The sequence below is a fragment of the Podarcis pityusensis genome (assembly GCF_964106645.2).
Source record: "Podarcis pityusensis genome assembly, chromosome: 2".
NCBI lineage: Eukaryota > Metazoa > Chordata > Lepidosauria > Squamata > Lacertidae > Podarcis > Podarcis pityusensis.
The window spans coordinates 62,487,724-62,512,259 of NC_138029.1; the positions used below are offsets into that span (position 1 = coordinate 62,487,724).

Genomic DNA, 24,536 nt, shown 5'->3' on the forward strand with positions numbered 1-24,536 from the left:
GGTCACATGACTTGCCCAGAAATTTATCTGAAAAAGTTGGAATGGTATGGACTTCTATGACTTGGTAACCCTGAGGGGGTCAATAATTTCATGTACTGATCTGAATGAAACCACAGTGGCTAAAGGCTACAGACATCTAGTACAGAGTAATCCATCTTCAAACCTGTATGTATAGGCTCTTGCACTTCCAGGTGACCAGTCCATAAAGTTTGTGGTCACCACACATTGTAACACAGGTTACATGTTAATGTTTTTAATAGAATGGCATTAAATTGTGTGTCTTTTACTACTCGCATTGCACATCTCTATATATGCTTTATAGGAAAAAAAGAGAAACCATTTATTAATATAAATAACAACAATACCACCAAATAATGAGTAAAAAAATAAACACCGCAACCTATATTTGGGGATGGGGGGGAAGCATGTCTGAACACTCTAGACAATTGTTATAGTACCCTTCTTACCAGAGGTGAATTTAGGGGAACACAACCAGTTCGGTCGCACTGGGCATGGAGCCTTGGGGATGCTACAGGGGGTGCCACAAGTATGGTGTAGAATGGAAGGTGAGAGGTACGGGTGCCAAATTTTGGTGTTTTACAGGGTGCCACTGAAATTTTGAGACCCCAAGGTCTGCCACTGCTTCTTACCATCAACTATGAGAGAGACGTCGGGGCTGAGTAAGAAGAAAAGAAAATGGGAGAAAGTAACAATGGCAAGCCAACAGAGGATTTTCCCAGGATAAAAATATGCTCAGATCTCTGCAAAAGCAGCTCTCTGAATGCAGAAATGACACCTCTCTCCCTCCCTAGCTTCTCCTCATAGCATATCCTATAAGAACGGGTCCTGTGTTCCCAGCATATGTAATAATATTGGACCAAAGCATCCATTTGCAGCCTAGCATCTCAGTTCTCTCAGGTCAAAGCCCTTGCTAGTTTCCAGATGAGTTCATAAGGCAGAATATATCTTACTGAAGGAAAACAGACAGTGCAAGGGTTGTTTTGGAATGAGGAAACTTTTCTTCATCTTGCTCTCCTGCACCTCCCCACCCCCTGGAAACATTGTTCCTCCATGTGCTGAAAGGAGGAGAAATGTGCATGGATATTAGTAAGTGCCGTTCATGCTAAGATTTTTCACTATGTCATCCTGTTGAGTTGAATTTTCTGTTAATTTATGTTCCCATCCGTTCCTGCTGACATCCATGATTTAACTGGCTGGAATTTTGCTGAACTGCTGAGCCATCCATTTAAAGCAATAGACTGGATACATTAGCCTGGCATCATTTACTATGTCGTAGTTAGCATATAGCATAGCACCATGATTTATATTTGGCTTTTCAGGAGAAGAACATTTGCTCCATTCCCCTCCCCCCCAGAAGAAGAAGAAGAAGAAAGAAGAGAAAAAGGCAGATTTATGCTGCCATATAAACCTGGGGTAATTCCTTTCAAGCAAATGGCACTTTACTGCATTTCTGAATTGTCAATATTTCAGTTTTACCAGAAATTCCCTCATAAAGGCCATTAATTAGGATTGATTGGTGCAAGTTGTGGGGTTTTCTGCCTTTAAACAGTGCTATATGTCAGTTCTCTTGTAATATATTGTTTATCTGTTTTAAATATAGAAAATGTGGCCACTGACCAGACAAAACATTATGGAAAGAAATCCAAAACTTACAAAGCACACAAATTTTCTAAAAAGCATCTGGATAACACCCACAGTCTTGACAGAATTACTCACATTTAAACGTTGCTTTGACCTGATTTTACAAGTATAACACACACAGTGATTTAACTAGGATGTTTTAATCACCAATACATAGCTGAGAATATAATTAACTGAATAAAAACCATTCTAGCAAAGAATATTTAGAAAACACCAAAAGCACATCACTGAGTGGATATCGTTCAGCGGCAAAGATTTATTCAGTTGAAAACTGAGTTGCCAAATGGTCTATCTTTAATTAATTAATTAATTGAAGTTGCAGAAGTCACTTGTTTACTCCAGATTACTTAATTTCCCTAATAAATGGCAAGCAAAAGTGATACAATTTAAACTTTAAAGTACATGCAACTTTGACAAAAACGGACATTTACAATGACTACAAAAGCAATGGGTGACAAACTACTCTCACACAGACCGGCTGCAGTCACAACAAAAAGGTAAAATTTCTAGATATCTTAAATAACTGTGCTATAGAACAGTTGGTCATGGATGTGACCAGAGGGGTGGCGACCCTGGACTTGACCTTGAATGGTGCTCACGACCTGCTGTGATGTGTAAGTGACCAGATACTATGCTGCTATTAAACATACATGTAAATGGCCAATTGCTGAGAAAATCCAGTATGGTCACTTTTGACTTCAAAAGTTGAAACTTCCTCAGAATTTGTAAAAAGGAAGTTGAAAGCTAAGTCAAGAGGGCAAGTCTTGTCTCATGAATCTATTAGAGTTCTCTGAGAATGTCAACATGCATATAGATGAAAGTGATCCAGCTGACACAATTTTTGACAAGGTACCTCTCCAAAGACTCCTGAATAGGTTTAGCAGTCATGGAATAAGAGGAGAAGTCCTCTTGTGGATCAGGAATTGGTAAAATACCAGGAAGCAGAGAGTAGGAATAAAATAATTCCACTGGAGTGAGACAGATATGGAACTGCAAGATCTCTTTCCAATCTGCTGAAAGATCAACAACTTTTTGGCCCTCCTCTCCTTGAAACTCTTCGATTCCATCTGATTTTTATTTTTTGATTTTTTTTGGGGGGTGCACGAAGTTCTAAAACCAAGTTTGGGATTTTGAACTGGTTATTTAGCAGCATATGTAAGAATCTGTTTTGGTTTCTTTAAACAACATGAAAGATGGGGCCAAACCACTATATTCAAATCCAGCTGTAAACTTCAAGGTTTTGAGGGCTTTGGGTTGGAGGCCATGAAGCATGAAAGAAACAATGGAAAATTGGTTGGAATCCTAGAAGAAACACTAGAGAAAGCTTTGGTTAAATAAGTATTTGTAATTGGCATTAGAACCTGCAGAATATCCCTTCCACTTTAATCTGGCAGTAGTTTAAAACATGGTTTGTGGCTACATGGAACTCGTGGATTGAAAGGAATTTCAAGCTGCAAAGTGGTCTCTCTGTTCTGCTCCAATTAAGTTTCAGGAAATGAGTAGGTCAATCCTGTAGTCCCATTGCACCATGCTGCCACTATCCCAAGGCTATCGCCAGAATAGCGTAGTCACCACCATTCAGCGACATTGAAAGCCGTCCCACAGAATCTCTGGCGATTCTGCTGCCAGCCACAAATCGCAATGTTGCTTGTCGACAACATCCCTACATTATACAAGAATGGAAGACGCTAGTCAACATGCAGAGATGCCACTGTGATGTTGCTGTACCCGACCACCACGCCACAATAAAATCACACCCAGGAATGGACAGCTGCCCCTCCTGCAGCAGAGTCCTCCATGGCTTGGCAGCCAGGAGGCTCGTGTGTAGAAACTAGAGGCTTCCCCAGAGAATGGTTTGCGTCCTGCTGGGATGCCGATGATCGCACACAGAAAATGCCAACAAAACAGTACAAAATCTCTTTGTACTGGTGGTTGGTTAGAGGGAAGATGGCTTTTCTGAGGGGCGGGGGAGGTAGAAAGATGGATAAGACAAAAAGAAAGGAAGAGCAACAAGATCACAGGAGGCAGCTTAGTGAGCTGTGCAGTGGGAAAGATTAATGCAATGGGAAATAAGAACATGCAAATATGGCTTTTAAAAGGCAAAGAGGCTCCTTCCCAATAATTTCAGGTGTGGAAAGGGAAAGGCTGTTAGACTAGAACCCGCCGACCCCACCCTTCAGAGCAACTGAACCACACAGATACAGAAGCCGATAGCAGATGACTTTGTAGTTTCCCAGAAGCCAAGCTCTGCCCCTGCCCTCCCTGCCCTGTAAGAACCCAGTAATATAGAGCCATCAATAGACTTAGCATTCAAGCATTTCTAGTGAGGATAGACTCCCAAGGCTGAGGAAAGACGCCACAAGCCCCTGATAACATGTCATAATAGTCAGCCACATTGATTGACAAATGGTCCAACTGCTTCACACAGGTAACTAACTATCTGACCTCCTCATCGCCCGGGACACCATACTTTTATATAAACAACATTAATAGTCATGTCAACAATAAACATATTAGTTTACACAGAACTGGATATGGACATACCAGTATGTACTTAGTAGTTGCTTCACAATATTCCTAATAATATGTATGGATTTTCTTGCATCTTATCACACCAATACATTCAATTTCTCAACAAACTGGTCATAATACTGTATTCCCTCTCTCATAGGCTGACATTATTGGTTAAGTTTATCAGATTTACTGTATCCCATACCTGGTCTTTCCAGTCTTCAAGTACCGGAGATAGGGTTATCTTTTTTCAATCAGATCAGAGAGTCAAGTGAGCAGCCTTTAACAAGTTTAACACCATTTCTCTATCATCCATTAAGACAAGGTCTTTGATATTACTGAATACAATAATGAATGGGTCTATTTATTCTATTTCTCTTATCATGTCCTCCCAACATTTCCTTATTTTAGGAAAAGTATATTGCATGACATCTCCAGCATAGATTACAGGACATTTAAATTTTGACTTGCATCATTCATCCCATTCCATGATACCTCCACCTCAACATTCATTTATTTCCCAGCAGACCTTGCTGTCTATTGCTCCCTTTTCTCCACGATGCCTGATAACTGGGCTTATTGTCACACCCTGTCACTCTTGCCAGTGTTTCAGTGACAAGCCCCTGGACAAAATGCACAGAATTGCACTGTTGGGCTGCAGGTCTCATGCCAATAATATAGGAACAGTTTGGAAGTCAAAGCAATCAGGGTGTGGTTTTTCAGCCTTTATATATGTAAGGAAGTTCATTCAAAGATTGAGAAGACCTTTACCCCCAGAGTGAAGAGAAAGCTTTCCTAAATAGATTAAATGTGTGTAATCAAATAAGAACAGCAGAAAGGCCTCCTGTGCATAAGATGTTTATATGAAACAGATGTTTGAGATGATGCAGAAGGTGAAAACCTTGTCAAGGCTTCCATGAGAATGGAGAGGATTTAGAGCCTGAACAACAAAAATTCAAATAAAGCAAATATCACTGGCATAGCTAAGGAATATAGGATTAGGGCTCCAGATGGAACAAAAATAAAATAAAGTCCATCATATGCTCATCTATAAACCATTGACAACAATGGTTCAATGCCATTTGAACACGGTAGTGCTCAAGGCACCGTGGTTACAAGAACAAACAAGAATTCTGCATTTATAAACTGTTTTTAAAATCAGACTGGTTTAAATTACAGCAAACACATAATCTAGGCTGCAATCCTATCCCTACTTATTTGGATGTACCAGTAAGTCATTATTGTACTCAGCGGTACTGACTTCTGAGTAGGCATGTACAGGATTGTGCTGTTACAACGTGTACATTTTCTCAGAAGTAAGTGGCACTGTACTCAGTGGGGCTACTTCCCTGGAACATGGGCACAGAATTGCAGCCTTAATATGGCCAGTTTCTTTTTTCAGAATTTCAAATTGGTCAGAAACTGGGGCAACAGGGGCAGAGGAAACGGATTCAAGGGATGCCTTGGGACAAAACAGATGTGGACTGTGGCTTTAGGGTTATTGTGATGAGACATCTGTTTGGAAGATGTTCATCAATATTTCCTTCTTTTTCTTCATCATCATTAACAAAATATGTGTTTTATAATAATGAAAGCTGAGATTCTCGTGATTCTGAAACAAGACAGACCCTGTGAGCTAAATGTCCAGATGCTACAATTTGTCATTTGATTTCTCAAGCATGAAGTGTGTGTTGAACGTGCTTCGGCGGGTCGCGCCAACTTCTGTATTTATGGCATTGTTGTTCCTTCATATGACTCAGTGGAAAAGGTTGGCAACTGCTGGTCTATATAAATGCAATCAGGCACCACCTTTCTGAGAAAATAGCTGGTAATATTATTATTGCTGTGGTTAAGTTCCTCCTCCTGGATTGAGATATATATATATATACTAAAATCACATACTGTCCTTCTACCCCAGCTTTCCCCCTTGAAAATCAGACTCATAATGTTATTTCATGTAGCTCTTTGTACCCTGTCAACGTGTACCATTCCTTGACACAAGTTAAGCAATGCACTGATCAGATTGCAACAGGCCAGAGCTCTTAACTGCTGCCATTTGATATTTTCTCATGGGCGTATTTCCCTAGAGTCCCAGAGACAGTGATAGTACTGTACTGCATTGTTGCTCACAAGCATAAGGGATGGTTTCAGCTACCTAGGCCAGAATCCTGCACACACAGCTCAGTTAGTCTTGCTGAGCATAGTGGGACTTGCTTCTAAGCAAACATGTAAAGGATTGCTCTATGCCAATATGGAATCCTTCAGCATATCAACTCGAAGAGAATCTTTTATCTACAATCAGTGATCGTTATCTCTGGAGTACTACCATCCTTGCCATATAGGTTGGAAAAAATTTAAAAGAGGTATTGTGGTGTAAAATCAAAATGCATGGTTAAGATAATATTGCTGAATTAATCTTAGGACTCAACTACATTGGTAAAGATGTTGTTGTTTAGTCGTGTCCGACTCTTCGTGACCCCATGGACCAGAGCACGCCAGGCACTCCTGTCTTCCACTGCCTCCCGCAGTTTGGTCAAACTCATGTTGGTAGCTTCAAGAACACTGTCCAACCATCTCATCCTCTGTCATCCCCTTCTCCTTGTGCCCTCAATCTTTCCCAGCATCAGGGTCTTTTCCTGGGAGTCTTCTCTTCTCATGAGGTGGCCAAAGTATTGGAGCCTCAGCTTCAGGGTCTGTCCTTCCAGTGAGCACTCAGGGCTGATTTCCTTAAGAATGGATAGGTTTGATCTTCTTGCAGTCCATGGGACTCTCAAGAGTCTCCCCCAGCACCATAATTCAAAAGCATCAATTCTTCGGCGATCAGCCTTCTTTATGGTCCAGCTCTCACTTCCATACATCACTACTGGGGAAACCATAGCTTTAACTATACAGACCTTTGTCAGCAAGGTGATGTCTCTGCTTGCTGAGAAAGGTCCGTATAGTTAAAGCTATGGTTTTCCCAGTAGTGATGTACGGAATAAAACACTTTATATACTGTGACACCAGATGGAGCTCTAGAGTCCTGTTTTCGCCAACGGGATTTCCCTGTATGAAGTTTTCAATGCATTTAACTGAATTGCTTCTTTGATGTGTCCAAGTTCAGCCTTAGTTTGTTAGTTCAATCCTATATGTGTCCTATACTGTCAGGGAACTGCCATCGGAAGGAAGGGAGGTGGAAGGGCTCACACAGGTTGGGAGAGACTCAGCAGCTGAAGAGGGAACCAGTAGGGGGAGAGGAGGTGAGCTGAGGGAAAGTGAGCAGGAGGGATGGCTCCGAGACACTTCCAGCGAAAACAGTGGGGAGGTTTCAGGACCTCCTGTAGGGACACCCACTCCTCGCCGGAAACTGTCACGCAGAGAGTCCAGAAGACGTGTTTCCGTTAAGGAGCTTTTATGTTGGAAGCGATTCCGAAAGCAACCACTGTCGGAATCTGCAAGCGACTGACAGAGCCATGTTTAAGGGGCTCCGTTACAGACAGAGGTTTGCAAACTTGACCAAACTCTGAGGGACTTGGATTTTACGCACAAGCAGCTCATCGTCCCATCACAGCATTCCAACAGTCTCTGTGAGCAGTTTGTGCAGGAGAAGGCATCATGAGCAACCCAGCCGGAACCGGAGAAGCAGGAGCTGGAGCGGGTCCAAGCCTGGAGGAAAGGTACCGGGCGTTGGAGGTCCAGCTAGCGCTGCAGACGGCGAGGCTCGAGGAGAGGAGGGCTCAAGATGCAGAGAAGGGGAAAACCACCCCGCTCGCCAGAAAGTTGCCAGGATTGGTGCAGAAGTTTGGGGGGGAGCCCAAGGACTATCATGGCTTTAGGACAGAGATGCAATATGCCCTTAATCTGCAGTTTGATGACTTTCCCGACGAGGAATCGCGGGTGGCTTTTGTGATTGGGCATCTCGAAAAGGGGGCGAAAGACTGGGTGAGGCCCCTGATGGCAACAAACAATGACATCCTGAAGGATACGAGGAAGTTTTTTCGTGCAATGGATTTGATGTTTTCCAGCGATATTGAGCAGGGAGTGGTACGCAGACAGTTAATGGCGTGCAAACAGGGGAGCCGATCTGTGCGTGAGTACTGGACTGAGTTTACCATGTTGATCCATAAATTGGGGTGGGATCTATCGGCGGAACCCATTCAAATGCTCTTTGAAGAAGGGCTTTCTTCGGCTGTGAAAGACGAACTTTCCCGGGCGCCCAGGGCGGAGTCTATGGACCAGCTGACCAAATCAGCGCTGACCATAGGAGCGCGCCAAGAGGCGAGAGCCTTGGAGAGGCGGGAAGGGAAGGGGGAACGTTGGAGGGAGCTTCGCATTCCAGAGATTCCAGAGCCACCGTTCCCGCCGGGAGAGCCGATGGAAATTGGAACAGCGCGCGCGCGCGCGCAGTTTCAAAGCCCAGTGAAGAGCGGAAGAAGGAGGGAAAGGGCGCCAAGAAATGTTATCTCTGCCAACAGCCAGGTCATTTTGCCAGAGTCTGCCCCCAAAGAAAGGAATGGCAAGGAATGGCGGGAGCTGTTGGGGAGAGGGAGGAAAAGGTACCGGAGCAAGTAAAAGCCAACGCCTGGCTGCCACCGTCGGGGCACAGCAGCCAGGCCAAAGAGCAGTGAAAGTGCCCACGCCGGAACCTCCTAAACCCGCCCTAGTGATAGAGGTGTTACTAGAGCTGCCTAACGGACACCCACTAAAGATAAAGGCGCTATTGGACTCAGGCAGCTCCTGCAATTTCATGAGTAAGGAGTTTGCTGCTGAGCACCAGATACAGACTATCCCTTTAAGTAACCCTTTGCAGGTGACCACGATCGATGGAAGGGAGCTGCTGGGAGGAGAAGTCAGCCAGCAGACCGTCCCAATGATAATGAGGGTAGCAAGACACACTGAGCTAATAGCGTTTAATGTGGCTACCTTGGGAGGAGCTCCCATTATTTTGGGGATGAGCTGGCTAGCGTTACATGATCCGCTAGTGGGCTGGCATCAGAGAGTGGTCTCCTTTGGGTCAGCACATTGTCTAGAACACTGCAAAGAGCGGGAGGCTCAAGGAGGGGCCAGAACCACTCTAGCAGGGATGGAAGTAACGGAGAAGGGGAAGGTTCCCCAACAATACGCCGACCTGAGCAACGTCTTCAGCGAGAGGGAGGCAGACAAACTACCCCCACATAGGCCCTTTGACTGTCAAATCAATTTACTCCCTGGGGCACAGCTCCCTGTAGGCAAGCTGTACGCCATGTCAGACAGAGAGATGCAGGAGCTAAGGGAGTTCATTGACAAGAACCTGAAGAGAGGGTTCATCAGAGAGTCCAGGGCGGTGGGGGGCAGCCCAGTGTTTTTTGTGGACAAAAAAAACACGGACAAACCCAGGCTTGTAGTGGACTTCAGGGCCTTAAATGCAGTGTCAGAACCAGTGACTTTCCCGATGCCCAGAATTGATGACATTTTGACAAGGGTCAGGAAGGGAAAGATTTTTACTAAACTGGACCTGAGGGGGGCGTACAACCTGATACGAATAAGGAAGGGGGATGAATGGAAAACCACCATGTTCACCCCTTTGGGGGCATTTGAATATTTAGTTATGCCCTTCAGCCTACAAGCAGGCTCCGCGTGCTTTCAGTCGTTTATGAACCACGTCCTGGGGCCTTTGCTTTACAAGAATTGTGTGGCCTTCTTAGATGACGTGTTAGTATATTCAGAGACTGAGGAGCAGCATGTAAAAGACGTCAGGGAAGTGTTGGGCAGACTGCAAGCCAATCAGCTGTGGGTGAAGCTAGAGAAGTGTCAGTTTCATGCCAAGGAGGTGGAATTCCTGGGGTACCGCTTGTCGGACAAGGGATTGGCCATGGATCCTGGCAAGGTCCAAGCGGTACTGGAATGGAAAACACCGAAAACAAGGAAGGATGTGCAAAGATTCCTTGGATTTGGAAACTTCTATCGGAAGTTCATCAGAAATTTTGCCCACTTGACGGCTCCCATTACGGACTGTCTCAGCAGTAAGAGGAAATTCGTTTGGACGGCGGAGGCGGAGCGAGCTTTTGAGGAACTGAAAAGGGCGTTCGCTTCGGAAGAACAGCTCCTGCATGTGGATTTACAAAAACCGATGCGAGTGGAGACGGACGCATCAGACCGGGCTGTGGGGGCGGTGCTTCTGCAGCCTGGGAAGGAGGAGTCAGAGTGGAGACCGTGTGCCTTTTTTTCGCGAAAGCTGAACAAATCTGAGAGGAACTACACGGTGTATGACCGAGAACTACTTGCCATTCATGAAGCGTTCAGGAGATGGAGGCATTTATTAATTGGGGCACAACATAAGGTGCAAGTGTGCACGGACCACAAGAACTTAGAGTATTGGAGAACGGCACGAGTGCTCAACCAACGGCAAGTGCGATGGGCCCAGGAGTTCTCCAAATTCCACTTTGAAATTTGTTATGTGCCAGGTCCAGAAAATGTTAGGGCGGACGCTCTCTCACGCAAACCTGAATATTTGGAAGGGGAGGGGGCACCCGAAGAGAGACATGTCATCCCAGAGGACCGCTGGGTGTGTGGGGCGGCATTGGTGGGGCAAAGAGAACTGGTAGAGGAAACAGAGAATGATGAATACGCCCAGAATAAGCTCAGAGGTCTTAGGGGTGAGGGAGAGGAACCAGGGGGTTTCGAGGAAAGAAATGGAGCTTTGTATTACAAAGGGGCACTGTATATCCCTGAAGGAGACTTAAGGGGGAGGGTACTCAAGCAGTTGCACGACAGCCCCACGGCGGGGCATTTTGGACAACACAAAACCATGTGGTTGGTCACCAGGGAATTTTGGTGGCCTAAGGTGAGGGAAGATGTACGGGAGTATGTAAGAGGGTGCGAGCAATGCCAGCGAGCCAAAGGGGAGAGGCGGGCGCCGGCGGGGCTATTAGAACCCTTACCAACCCCAGAACGACCTTGGGAGGCAGTGTCGATAGATTTTATGACTGATCTGCCGAAGTCCAAGGGGAAAACAGCCATCATGGTGGTGGTAGACCTACTAACAAAGATGTGCCACTTTGTAGCCTGTTCGCATGCAGTCACGGCGGAAGAGACAGCGAAGTTATTTGTAGAACACATTTTTAGGTTGCACGGGGTGCCATTGAGGGTGGTCTCAGACAGGGGAAAACAAATTACTTCCAGGTTCTGGAGGAAGCTCATGAGCTTACTGCAGGTGGAGGTCAACTTTTCGACTGCCCGGCACCCTGAAACCAACGGGCAGGCGGAAAGAGCAAACGGTGTCCTCCAGCAATACCTGAGGTGTTATGTCAATGACAGAGAGAATGACTGGGTAGAGAAGTTGGCGCTGGCGGAATTTGCCTACAACAATGCAGAGAATGTGTCCACAGGGATGAGCCCCTTCTTGGCTAATTATGGGTGTCATCCCAGGGCATTCCCAGGGGGAGGAGGGGAGAGATGGAGCGTCCCGGCAGCCGAGCATTTTGTAGAAGAAATGGAAGCAATCCATCGTCAGCTCCAACTCAACTTAGAAAGGGCGAAGGAAGAATACAAGAGGCAGGCAGACAAGAACCGAAGGGAAGGTGAAACCATAAGGGTGGGAGATCGGGTGTGGCTGTCAACCCAAGGGTTGCCGTTCAAAGGAGGTTGTAAGAAATTAAGACCCAGGAGGTTGGGTCCCTTTGAGGTCATTCAACAAGTTAACCCAGTGGCTTTCAGGCTCCGGTTACCCAACCACATGAAACTGCACCCAGTATTTCACAGGTCGTTACTGTCACCGTATGAGGGGGGACGAGAAGGGATGTCCACTCGGGGACCGATCATAGAAGAAAGGGAATGCAGCAGCCATGTGGCAGAAATCCTCGACGCCAGGTGGAAGGGGGATCAGGTGGAGTATTTGGTAGCGTGGGAAGGAGAACCGGAGTCAGAAAACACTTGGGTAATGGCAGAAGATATCAATGACGAGGTATTGATAGAAACGTTCCATCAAAGGTTCCCAAGGAAACCTCAGCCTGTGGAGAGGTTCCGGAGGGAATACTTTGGGACCACCGATGAGGAGGAGGAGTTGGAAGGATTCACGGATTCGGAAGGGGAAGGGGAGATGGACTCTGAGGAGGAGGAGTACTTCGAGACCAGGAACCGCAACAGGTGGAGAGAAGTGTTCGAGACATCGGAAGGTGAAGGAAGTTCCTTCCGGGGTTTTGCCTCCTCACCGCCCATAGAGGAGGGGGCGGGAGGGGGTGAAGGGGGCCCTGGAGGGGAGGTGGATGTCAGGGAACTGCCATCGGAAGGAAGGGAGGTGGAAGGGCTCACACAGGTTGGGAGAGACTCAGCAGCTGAAGAGGGAACCAGTAGGGGGAGAGGAGGTGAGCTGAGGGAAAGTGAGCAGGAGGGATGGCTCCGAGACACTTCCAGCGAAAACAGTGGGGAGGTTTCAGGACCTCCTGTAGGGACACCCACTCCTCGCCGGAAACTGTCACGCAGAGAGTCCAGAAGACGTGTTTCCGTTAAGGAGCTTTTATGTTGGAAGCGATTCCGAAAGCAACCACTGTCGGAATCTGCAAGCGACTGACAGAGCCATGTTTAAGGGGCTCCGTTACAGACAGAGGTTTGCAAACTTGACCAAACTCTGAGGGACTTGGATTTTACGCACAAGCAGCTCATCGTCCCATCACATATACACTGCAGTCAATGGGCCTTACTCGCAGGTGAGTGACTATAGGATCGAAAACTTCAGGTCAAACGACACCTGTTTTTTTTTATTTTACAGATATATAAACCATTTTATAGCCAAAAGCTACTGAAGCAGCATACAATAAGATAAAAGGAAATAATATACAAAATATACAAACTCCAAAAACAATGAAACATTTTCTACAATTATACAATTAATGTTCCATAAAATGCTTGGATCAGGGAAAGCCTTTTAAACAAAAATACATCAGGGCTTTTTGTTAAGTGCATAACTTTTGAAGCTATTCTGTCTACAGTGGTACCTCAGGTTAAGTACTTAATTCGTTCTGGAGGTCCGTACTTAACCTGAAACTGTTCTTAACCTGGAGCACCACTTTAGCTAATGGGGCCTCCTGCTGCTGCCGTGCCACCGGAGCCCAATTTCTGTTCTCATCCTGAAGCAAAGTTCTTAACCTGAAGCACTATTTCTGGGTTAGCGGAGTCTGTAACCTGAAGCGTATGTAACCTGAAGCGTATGTAACCTGAGGTACCACTGTACTTCAATGCCGTGAAGAAGTAGGTTGTTGTGTACCAAAGAAAAGCATACTGTATAACATACTGTATAAAATAGTCTCTTGTGTGTCAAAGCATACTGGCCTTCTTACCATTGAAACTTAAAGATCTATGGCTAAATTTTAATTATCCACTAGCCAAAGATGACATTTGACATTCAAAGGGTTCAGATAATCATATATTTGTTATGCAGACTTGCAGACTTAAGATACATCAGAGATTTACAAAGAAAATACTCATTACAAGTTGGATAATCAAGGTTCAGACAATGTTGAAATCAGCAGAAAACAAGTTCTAAAACCTCTTTCAAGCCTAACTTATCTGTGTTTTATTAAACAGCATTAATTTTAAGTGCCACTGTTGTTCAAACACAATTACTTTTCTACACTGTTAAAAACTTAAGGTTTGCTTGTTCGCTTGTTTTTTTAAAGAAGACATGTTTCATGATAAACAAATAGATTTTTACCTTGTCTTGATAACCATATTCTGATAATTTAATGGCTTCATGTCAGCCTCTGAAATGTCACACAGTGTTGTCATGGAAATGTCAATACAATCTGGCTCCCTCAACATGACACTCAAGAAAAACACCTGGAGATTACAAATATAACTAAACTAAATGCAATAGCTTCACAACATTCATTCATGAATGCTACAGAATAAGGAAGGGGTGTGGGTGGGTGTCTAAATACTGGGTGTTTTTTTCCATAGTCCCTGCTATTAAATTTTATTTTTAAGATTAGTTTGCATGTACAGGATAGCTCATTGCTTTATGTCTCTGAACAGTCAAAGAGAGCTTGAACCAAACGCAATAAAGTCCTTCAACTAGTCTAGAGGCTTAAAGCAATACATAGCAATTATATGAAAGGAAAATAGCCTGTGGACCTTCTACGCAATGAGGATGGGTTAAGAGAGACCGAGAAGCTAGTATCAAACTTATTGTTTCCACTGAACTGGTAAGTATTGAGAATGATTTCTGGAAAGAGCTGTTGGGAGCTTCACACAGAAGCTATTCCTTAGCATTTCCTGACATTCAAAGTCAGCAGGTGCTTTCTAACAATTATAAAACGCTTCCACATAAGCAGGGGAGAAAGCTATCTTAAGAAGCAAATGGATGCAAACACAAAAAGAAAACAATAGTTGACACAATAACCATAAGAATATAAGAAGAGGCCAGCTGAATCAGACCAGGGGTCCATCTCAGGGGCCCATTTCAACAATGACTAGCCAGATGTCTCTAGGAAGTCCACAGGCAAGACATGAAAACAGTAGGGCTCCCTACTGTTGCATTTCGTGCCATACAGTTTCTGAACAAGGGTTTCCAATTTCCAAATCACTGCCAAATCATGTGGCTAAGTATGTTATCTGCCCCTTCCCTCTGAACTTGGAGTGCAGAAGACCAGTGCCAGAAACTTTATTGTCAGCTAACTTTTGTTTATGTACTTAAGGATATATTGTGGGGTGGTTTTATTTGTAATACTGAATTTATTCTGTGTTTGCCAGAATTTTGATTTCCTCCCCCCCTTCATATGACATGTTCTGTATTTCGTATCTAACGCTCTGTTTTTGAATGTTTGCTGTAAACCACTTTGGGCTCAGCTCAATGTGTTTACTTATATACCGCTTTTCCACAATCAATCAATCAATCAATCAATCAATCAAAACAGACCTGGCAATGATGGGTCATTAGCAATCTCACCAGCCAAAAAAACAAAATATAAAAGTAGCAAGCTATTATGTGTGAGGGCATGAGAGAGAAGGGAGAATCCCTTTCTCCCCCTAACCATGGTTTCAATTGACACATACCCTGTGGGTCAGCATTTACTTTTAGATACCTTCCTTTCTGGGGCTAATAGCTGATGTGTGGTGTTGGAGGGTAGGGACTCACAAGGACTTCCCCTACCTATTAATTTTCATTCAGCTAACATGGTTGCCAATGACATGCTTAGTGTCACAGCTAATGTGGCCCCAACTGCATTGTGCCTTGGTTGTCTGACCAGAAAATGCTGACACTGCTTCCTTTCTGTCTCTTTTTCAACTGCTAAGAATTGCAAAATGTGTTCGAGTTGTAGCTATTCAACAATAAGCACAATGAGTTCTGCTGTGAGATTAAGCATTGAATTAAATTTTGATTTGCTTTTCTCACTAGAGGAATCTCATGCATGCTTATTTCGCTGACACACCTGCTTCAGAAACCACTGGAGTAAAGGGCAAAAAAAAGGTAAAGGACCCCTAACAGTCAAGTCCAGTTGCAGACGACTCTGGGGTTGTGGCGCTCATCTCGCTTTACTGGCCGCGGGAGCCAGCGTTTGTCCGCGGACAGCTTTCCGGGTCATGTGGCCAGCATGACTAAGCCGCTTCTGACGAGCCAGAGCAGCGGACAGAAACGCCATTTACCTTCTCGCCGGAGCGGTACCTATTTATCTACTTGCACTTTTTGGCATGCTTTCGAACTGCTAGGTTGGCAGGAGTTTGGACCGAGCAACAGGAGCTCACCCCGTTGTGGGGATTCGAACCGCTGACCTTCTGATCGCCAAGCGCAAGAGGCTCAGTGGTTTTAGACGACAGCGCAAACAAATGTTTGATCTTCTTGCAGTCCATAGGACTCTTAAGAGTCCTCTCCAGCACCATAATTCAAAAGCATCAATTCTTCAGCGATCAGCCTTCTTTATGGTCCAGCTCTCACTTCCATACATCACTACTGGGAAAGCCATTTTATTAGTGAAGTGTTTATTAGCAACAAAACAATTATTTGTGGTTATTTGCTCTCCCCCAAAGCCAATGGAAGCAGCTGAACTGGTCATAAATCCTCAGTCCTCAGCCTGAGATCACACTGACCCTGCAACCATCACCACCTCCATTGCTAGCCAAGCAGAGACACCAACAGCACATCAAAAAGGCCTTTTTCTAGGCGGGTCTCCAGGCAGCATATCTTCTGCAAACAAACACACAGCTGAGAATACTCAAAACCAGCTGGAATATCTTATTAATTTTTGCATCACTTAAGACCTTGCACGTGGCTCTTCTTCTTGCAAGCAACGGCAGAAAATAAAACTAGAGCATTTAAGGATTCGCTTAAGGATTTAACGACTCACTCATCACTATTGGTTTTGTCTTATACCTCATTGTTTATTGGGCCACAATGCTAATAGTTGTGTGTATGCATTAAACCCCACAAAACTCTCTAGGAATGTAACATGTAAAATAGCACATGCTGAGGGAAAATTGTGATTATGGTTGAAACAGCCATCCATTTTTTTGCTTCATGAATAAACTCTGAGAAATATTTCAACTGGAAAATGCTATTAATTTGATTTTTTAAAGGACTTCTTTATATAAAGCTGGATGGAAATTTGTCTAGACTCTCCAGCACAAATTATTGCAAATACTGCATTGGATTCTATTCCAGAAATGCCACGGAGTTGCCAAACCAAGTCAAATAATTTATATATTATAAATACTTCATGGTGTTACAAAGTTCAATGCATGATATATAAGTGATACAATATTGCCACGTACTTATGGTTTTCCTAGTGAATAAAGTATATATGAACTGTCATATAGCATAACGGCCACAATACTAAAGACACACAGTAGGGTTTAAATCCCACTGAAATCAACAGGAGTTCCTTCTGAGTATATATTTATTTATATAATGTATAAACCACCCATATTGTGGTGGTGTACAAAAAAGAAAAGAAATAAAAACAAAATAAATATTGCAAAGTGCAAACACTAAAAATATACAAAATCCTTCTGTAAAATCAAAAGAAGCAGCAATGCTACTCTGAAAAAAATACTGATGGAATAAAATAGTCTTAAGAAGTCACCTAAAAAACCAAAGTGTTGGTACCATGCAATTACCCTGTGGCACCTAAAAGTACACTTGCCAGACACTAACCCAGTGCCACTCTCTGAAACTAGCCTCAGAGTTAGGAGTGGAACCACTGCAACACTGTGAAGGATACTGTGGTCAATGGTGTCAAAAGCCACGCAGAGATTCAGTAATAGCAATAGGGGTTAACTCTCCCTGTCTGTTTCTCAATAAAAGTGATCCATCAGGGGACCGAGGCAGATTCAGTCCCAAAGCCAGACCTGAACCAGAATGGTATGGCTTAAGATAGTCAGTATCAATGCCTGTAGCTGGGTCACCAATACCCTCTCAACCACTTTCCCCAAAGAGGAGGTATTAGTGATTGGGCAGTAGTTGTCAAATACCACAGGGTGAGCTTTTTTAAATAATAATAATAATAATAATAATAATAATAATAATAATAAAATTTTTTATTTATATCCCACCCTCCCCAGCCGAAGCCGGGCTCAGGGTGGCTAATAACAATAAAATAGTACAACATTCTAAAATCAATTCGTTATAAAATTAATTCAAATCAAATTGATGGCAACCATTGGGCTAGAGTTCTGTGAAGATTGCCAAAGGAGGGAGTCAGGCTGTGCCCTGGCCAAAGGCCTGGTGGAACAGCTCTGTCTTGCAGGCCCTGCGGAAAGATGTCAAGTCCTGCAGGGCCCTAGTCTCTTGTGACAGAGCGTTCCACCAGATTGGAGTCACAGCCAAAAACCCCTGGCTCTAGTTGAGGCCAGCCTAACCTCTCTGTGGCCTGGGACCTTCAAGATGTTTTTGTTTGAAGACCGTAAGTTCCTCTGTGGGACATACCAGGAGAGGCGGTCCCGTAGGTACGAGGGTCCTAGGCCGTATAGGGCTTTAAAGGTTTAAACCAGCACTTTAAACCTGATCCTGTACTCCACCGGGAGCCAGTGCAGCTGGTATAGCACCGGGTGAATGTGATCTCGTAGCGAGGACCCCGTAAGGAGTCTCGCCGCAGCATTCTGCACCCGCTGGAGTTTCTGGGTCAGTCTCAAGGGCAGCCCCACGTAGAGTGAGTTACAATAATCCAGTCTGGAGGTGACCATCGCGTGGATCACAGTGGCTAGGTCAGGGCGAGAGAGGTAAGGAGCCAACTGCTTAGCTTGGCGGAGATGGAAAAATGCCGCCTTTGTTATAGCTGCAATCTGCGCCTCCATGGAAAGGGAGGTGTCGAAGATTACACCCAAACTCTTAACGGACGGTGCTGGCACTACGGACGGTGCTGGTGGAATGCCACCTTTTTCAAGGCAACCAGGGCCAGGATAGAGACACATTCACTGTGCCCTGTAACCACACAGACAACATTTCCCCCATCAAACTAACATTTGTTTGTTTGTTTGTATACCACCCTATATTTGTAGGTTTCAGGGTGGTTCACAACATAATACTGCAATATAAAAAACACAAAATACATAATAAAAATAAGAAGAACTTTAATCAGCCATGAGGGGCAGGAGTCCCCAAAGCATGAGGTCAGCTGTTTATTTGCAAGCAACTTGTCCACAATATCTGGTCATATCAACTGAAACTGATCCCACATCAAATCAGGTTGGGCATCGGGCACATCTCTAGATCTGCTATAATAACAGTGTCAAGGTCAATGCAGAGGCAAAAAAAACCCTTGGCCTTCAAACCGCCTAGCCAAAATGTCATAGCAGATATTCAGATAGCTGAAGCTCACATCTACCAAAGCTGGTAAAAGATAATGGACCACCCTAAAGAGTTTTACCAGGTTACTTAAGGTTGCAAAGCTCTTCTTCACTGCCACATAGAAGGCACAATGTTGTGCTCTAATTCATGTTTGGTCAGCTTCATCCTCATCATTAATATTATTACTATTACCATCCATCAGGAAAGCTGAAGTGCATTGAATTCCCCCAACAGACCTGGGTTTAAGGAATATTTTGTATTGCAACAAACCAAAGCTTAGATCTTAATTGAGGTCTAATACCAATAAACTTTACAAATCAACCAAAAAGGGTGAGTAAAGATGCAGACTTTGTTGCATAATCAGCTTGTGAAAACATACATTTTATAATGGACTCCAGCTTTCCATCCATGCTCTATGATCACCTCTCTTGTGTTTCTTTCCCTTTGTTTACAAGCACCCTTTAAAGGAGATAGCTATCCACTCAAAGTACATAATGCATAGCAGGTGAAAATGTCATGCCAGGTATGTGTATTCACCAAATATGTGAATGCCTCATTATTAAGATATGACTGAATGCTCACCATCTATTGCCCAGACAGAATTCCATTTTTTCTGGAAAACATTTATTCATAGGTTTTGGAGACAAAGTTAAGTTTGCTCAGGTATTAAATTATTATTTCTTAAATGGGGAAGAAAGAGCTCTTCAAACTGAGTTTTAACAGCACGCATGAAAGGATAAAAAACAAATAAGCAAGCAGTGAAAGGCTCAATCCATCTTGCCACATTATCTGAACTATGAGAATAGAACCCCTGTGATGTATCCAAAGTCTGGTGACAAAACCGCTTCAAAGCTTCTATTTATTTTTTAGGAAAAGAAGCTTCATCAGCCACCTTGGTGGTTAGCAATAGTGACAGCCGTTGGCCTAACAATCCCTTGAGACTCATTTCCTCAGAAGAGGATAACCCTGCTTCTTATTCAGGGGAGCTGAATCACAGCAGAATTTGCAATCCATCTCATCCCTGAGAAAGCTCTGTGAATCTGCAAACTGAAATTCAGAGGAGGCAGGAGGAGGAGGAAGAGTGAAGGCAGGAGAAAGACAGATGTATTTATCATACACATACAATACAGGAAGGATACAAAAAAATATTGTCCCCGCTGCCTTACTGAGTGCACAATAAGAGAACTCTCATTAATCACCAGGGGTACGCACTGAAAGGGAAATATTGACTGGATTTGAGGAAATGTCGGTTTTCTAATGGAACAATTCCTTTTTAAAGGTAACTGGCAGAGTTTCTTTAAATTAGAATGGCCAGCAGCCAGCCCTCTGGCCAATTTATAAGTCATTTCAGGAATTCCAGAGAAATACACATTTTAAGGAAAACATATGCATTGGTTTCTTAAAAGTAATGTACATACTTTAGAAAAATCAATAGCATTTGTCAGGCTGAGAGACTTTGATGAAAGAGTTATTCGCCTCAAACATCTCTGAGATCTACAGAAAGTTGTCTCAATTTTTATAACTTTGCAGCAGCTTGTTTTCCTACCACATGAAAACATGGTGGCATATATTTAAACACCAGATTTGGAGATGATTGCTTAGTGTTGCTGTATATCAAGCTGTAATGAAATCCATTAATATTGTGGTCACACACATATCAACCGAAAGACAGTGTTGCACCACAAGACAGTGTTGTCCAAAGTTATATGAGGACTAATCCAATTTGAGTGACAGGCCCTCTCCTTCAATCACTTCAGTTATTTTTCAGGGGAGTGGCCATAGCTGAATGGTAAAGCACATGCTTTGCATGCAGAATGTCTCAGGTTAACCCCCTAGTGTTTCTAGTTTAAAAGGGACCAGCTAGCTGGAGCTATGAAAACCCTCTGACTGACACCTCAGAAACCCACTCCTAAACAGACCCAACAATACTGAGATAGAGGAACTGACGGTCTAACTTGCTGTAAGCAGTTGCAAACAGTGAGGTGGGATAGAGCCACCTTCCTGAAACTAGAATCACTGCAGCTCACCTGGACCGTGGTGTGGTTTGGTGGGACAAGGTGGTGCTGCATGGTGCTCCTGCTATTGCACCCACACAGGCCTGATCTTGCTGCTGCCCTGCCCCACACCAGCACCATCCAGCAATGCCAATAGCTACTGGCTGCAAGGCCATTTTGTATGTTTGTACCTGCCATGAAAGCCAGCCTTCTACTGGTAGAAATAACTGTTGAAATCATGTTCTTGAGAAGCAAGTCTCCCAAGTCCAAATGTTAACTGAGGGAACGCAGTTGTTCAGTGAGCTATGGAATTGGAGCTCTCAATGAATATGATGTTATCCAAAGCATGGTGGGTTTATCTTGATTCTTATACCAAATCAGAAGCTGGTTAGGATGAGAATGGGCAGAACCCACCTGGCAAATGCCATTCAGCTTACGTAAAGCATTTCGCTTTCTACTGAAATTCAGCACAGGTTTCCTCCAAGCAGAAACTTTTAAATTCACCTCAACATTTGATTTCTAAGAAGAAGAAAACCTTTACCTACAGTATTGAGAAACATGGTGGCAACCCTGATTAAGGTGTCATCACCCAATTCAAATTAAATTTATTTATTTAGACCATTTCTATCCCACCCTGAACCCAAAGATCTCAGGGCAGAAGACAACGTTTCAATGAAATACAATATTCAAACCAGACAAGTCTCACAGTCTCAAAGTGTTGCTGGCTTTCAGGGCTACTGGCACTTTAATTAACAGCTTCCTTTTTGCTTTTCTTAAGTGACTAGTTAGTTGCTTCCTGTCCCTTCATCACCAGCTGTGACTATTTAATTTTTCTTCCTTAGTCAGTTCACGTTCCCTGCAGTCTGTGTGTGTGTGTGTGTGTCGCGCACATGCACTTAAATTACTGGTTTCTTTTTTGTAGGTAGAGCAAGGGTTCACTAATTATTTTTAATTTTATTAGCACAAATTTGCAGTTATAATCATAAACATAAAATAATCAATTGTTCTGGCTGTAAAGTGCCAAAAATAATTAAAGCTCTTCATGTCCCCACCAGCAACATATCACTGCAAATCCTCGTTACAAATAATTTTCTACTTTATGCTTCCATATATTGTCACACTGGATACTAATGTATCAATGTTGTGGAAGCACCATTAATAATGGTGCTTGTTGGAACAGGATACTCTAATTTCCCTGGTCCATTAATAAAGTAGTGTTGTGTGAGAAATGCTGGAAATTTTATATCCTTTAGCCTCTTACAATCATTAAACCAAATACAGATTGCCCTGCCAAGATGCATTTCCTTTTCTCCTGAAACTCATAAAACATTTTGATTAAAGCTGAAATTATCTCCAGCCTGACACAATCTTGCGCCATCCTATTAGCATATGTTTTCTCCAAGCACATTCCATTTCTTTAAAAGGATAAATCTCTTTTAAAAATTGATGGGAAAGGTTCTCTTGATGTGCCTAGTGTTTTGAGGGAGTCCAAATTCTGTGCAACAGATGGAACAGTTTTGTGTACTGTGGAATGTAGGGGCCTGGTAGAATATGGGTCAGAGAATAACGCTCATAGAGATTGCTGCAAATAAGAGTAGCCTACGCCACACTAATATTAGGCTACTATTCTTGAGAGACATTTTCCCAAGTAAGGTGGCTGGTGGCTGATGCCTGATGCCCTAACCTGAAGGTTGCTGGTCAACTGGCTTTTCTTCAGCAACACTGTCCTAGTTGAAATAAAATTAATGGGACAAATCATAAAAGCACAGTGATTAATACAACTGCACTATTAAGAATGGGATGCAAAAGACAGCACACACAAAAAATGAATATGGTTGTCATGGAAAAGGCATAGCTTTGCTCTTTATCAAAGTAAAGAGCAAGATTCCTTAACATATCTTTGGAATTCATCACTTCCAACAAAGTTCTGGTTCCCATGTGCCATGAGTTTAACTATTCATTTACCTGATAATTTCAAGGCACAGACACAGTTCAACTAATTTAGCAGGTACAACCACATCAGAATATGTAGACCTCAAAATTCAGGAAATTTGGTGACTTTCATTTCACTGCTGGAGTCTGAGCTGGTGGTGAATGACATGGCAGATAGCTCAGTGAAAAGGTCAACCCTGTGTGATACACAGCCCCTTGAATTTGGTCAACAGTAGGTTTCTAAATGGGCGTTAATTTCAAGTATCTTCAAAATAGGGTAAGCTGCGCCCTCTGTCATGTATTTCACTCCGTTTCAGATCCATGGCTGCCAAGGGGTATTAATCTTGAGTGAGCATACGGCAGCCATATCTGAATGAAATTTGTTGATTTGGGTAACTACTATTTGCTAAGGAATATTTATTTTAGCATCCAAGATTTTAAAAAAGTAGTGCCATAAGGTGTGAACCATATTCAAGCTCTTTTGTTTCAAGGGAAAATATGTGCCAATTAAATATTTTTCCAACGCTGAAGTAATCTGTGTAAACACATTATTAACGCAGCAATCTACATCAGAGGAATTTCAGCAACTGCGCCAGTTACATGGGCAGCCCAGGCATATGGCCCCGCAGAGTGCTGTGCTCTTTGCACAGATTCAAGTTAGTCAGTGTACTGCTCTTCCCAGCAGTTACTCAGCACCACAATAGCAGTGCTTCAGTTTATTGATTCACCAGGGGCTGGGGGCTGAAGTAGCATGGGAGAGAAGATGCACAGACCCCTTCCTTCTAACATGCAGATAAACCCCCATGAAATGTTTATTTTCCCCCATGCAACAGATTGATTTGTTGAAGCCCCCCTTTCTGCAGTGGCTTCTTGTTTTGCATGGGGGAATAAACCACACAAATATAAGTTTTGTGCAACTTGATGCTTGTGTGTCTGCGAGATACAGGTGGGGGGGCTCATGCCATTCCTTCACTGCACTACAAGATTTTGCCGCTGGCTGAAAATATTAACTGGGTCCAGGGGGAAGAAAACGGCAAATGCCAATAAGGGCAACTGCTCCCAAAGCATCCAGAACAAATCACAGAATCATACTGGCACTTCTGAAAACTCTCCTGGCAACTGCAAATGAAAAAGCACCCAATTTCTATTTAGCAGCACTGGAACTGCATGGCTGGCAATGCTTAACCCAGTACCCCATTGCCCCACTCATCCCCCCACTTACAGATTGTGGCCAGTAAACCTACTGTGATCAGGAGGAGGAGGAAGAGCTCTAACAGTTCAGATGGGAAGCACAAGTTCAAACAAACAGTGCAATTCTCCCATCTCATCTCTAACACCTTCCACAGCCTATGATTCCTGAATAATGCACAACTGTACAATGTCACCAACTCTACTGGCACTGCTTGGTGATAGGCTTCCCACTGTCCTGGTGCTGTGTGCCCTTTCATCTTTGTTCCCCATAATCGCTTCCCCTTCTTTCCCTATATGGCTAATTGGGGAGCAACTGTTGCTCATTGGGACTATTTCCTTAGTGATTCTTCTCCTCTGTAACAGGTGATTCTGATCCTAGAATAACAGAATGGATGCTGGCCCAACATGTTCCACAAAACTCGCTTTTCCTGGTAGACCATAGGAAGCTGCTTCATACCAGGTCAGTTTATTCATGGCTGGGATTGCTCAGTTCATAGAGCACGAGACTCTTC

The 24,536-nt window shown here is 43.6% G+C and overlaps 1 protein-coding gene and 1 long non-coding RNA gene across 3 annotated transcripts in view; both read right to left on the reverse strand.

Moving 5' to 3' along the window:
* ADAMTS2 (ADAM metallopeptidase with thrombospondin type 1 motif 2) overlaps positions 1 to 24,536 on the reverse strand; it is a 220,837-nt gene that overhangs the window by 107,250 nt on the left and 89,051 nt on the right. The window lies entirely within an intron of this gene.
* On the reverse strand, positions 7,253 to 13,490 carry LOC308469257. The gene is made up of 3 exons (XR_013982060.1): positions 13,353 to 13,490; positions 12,804 to 13,108; positions 7,253 to 7,308 (listed from the first exon to the last, which is right to left on the reverse strand). It is a non-coding gene; the product is annotated as an uncharacterized lncRNA (long non-coding RNA).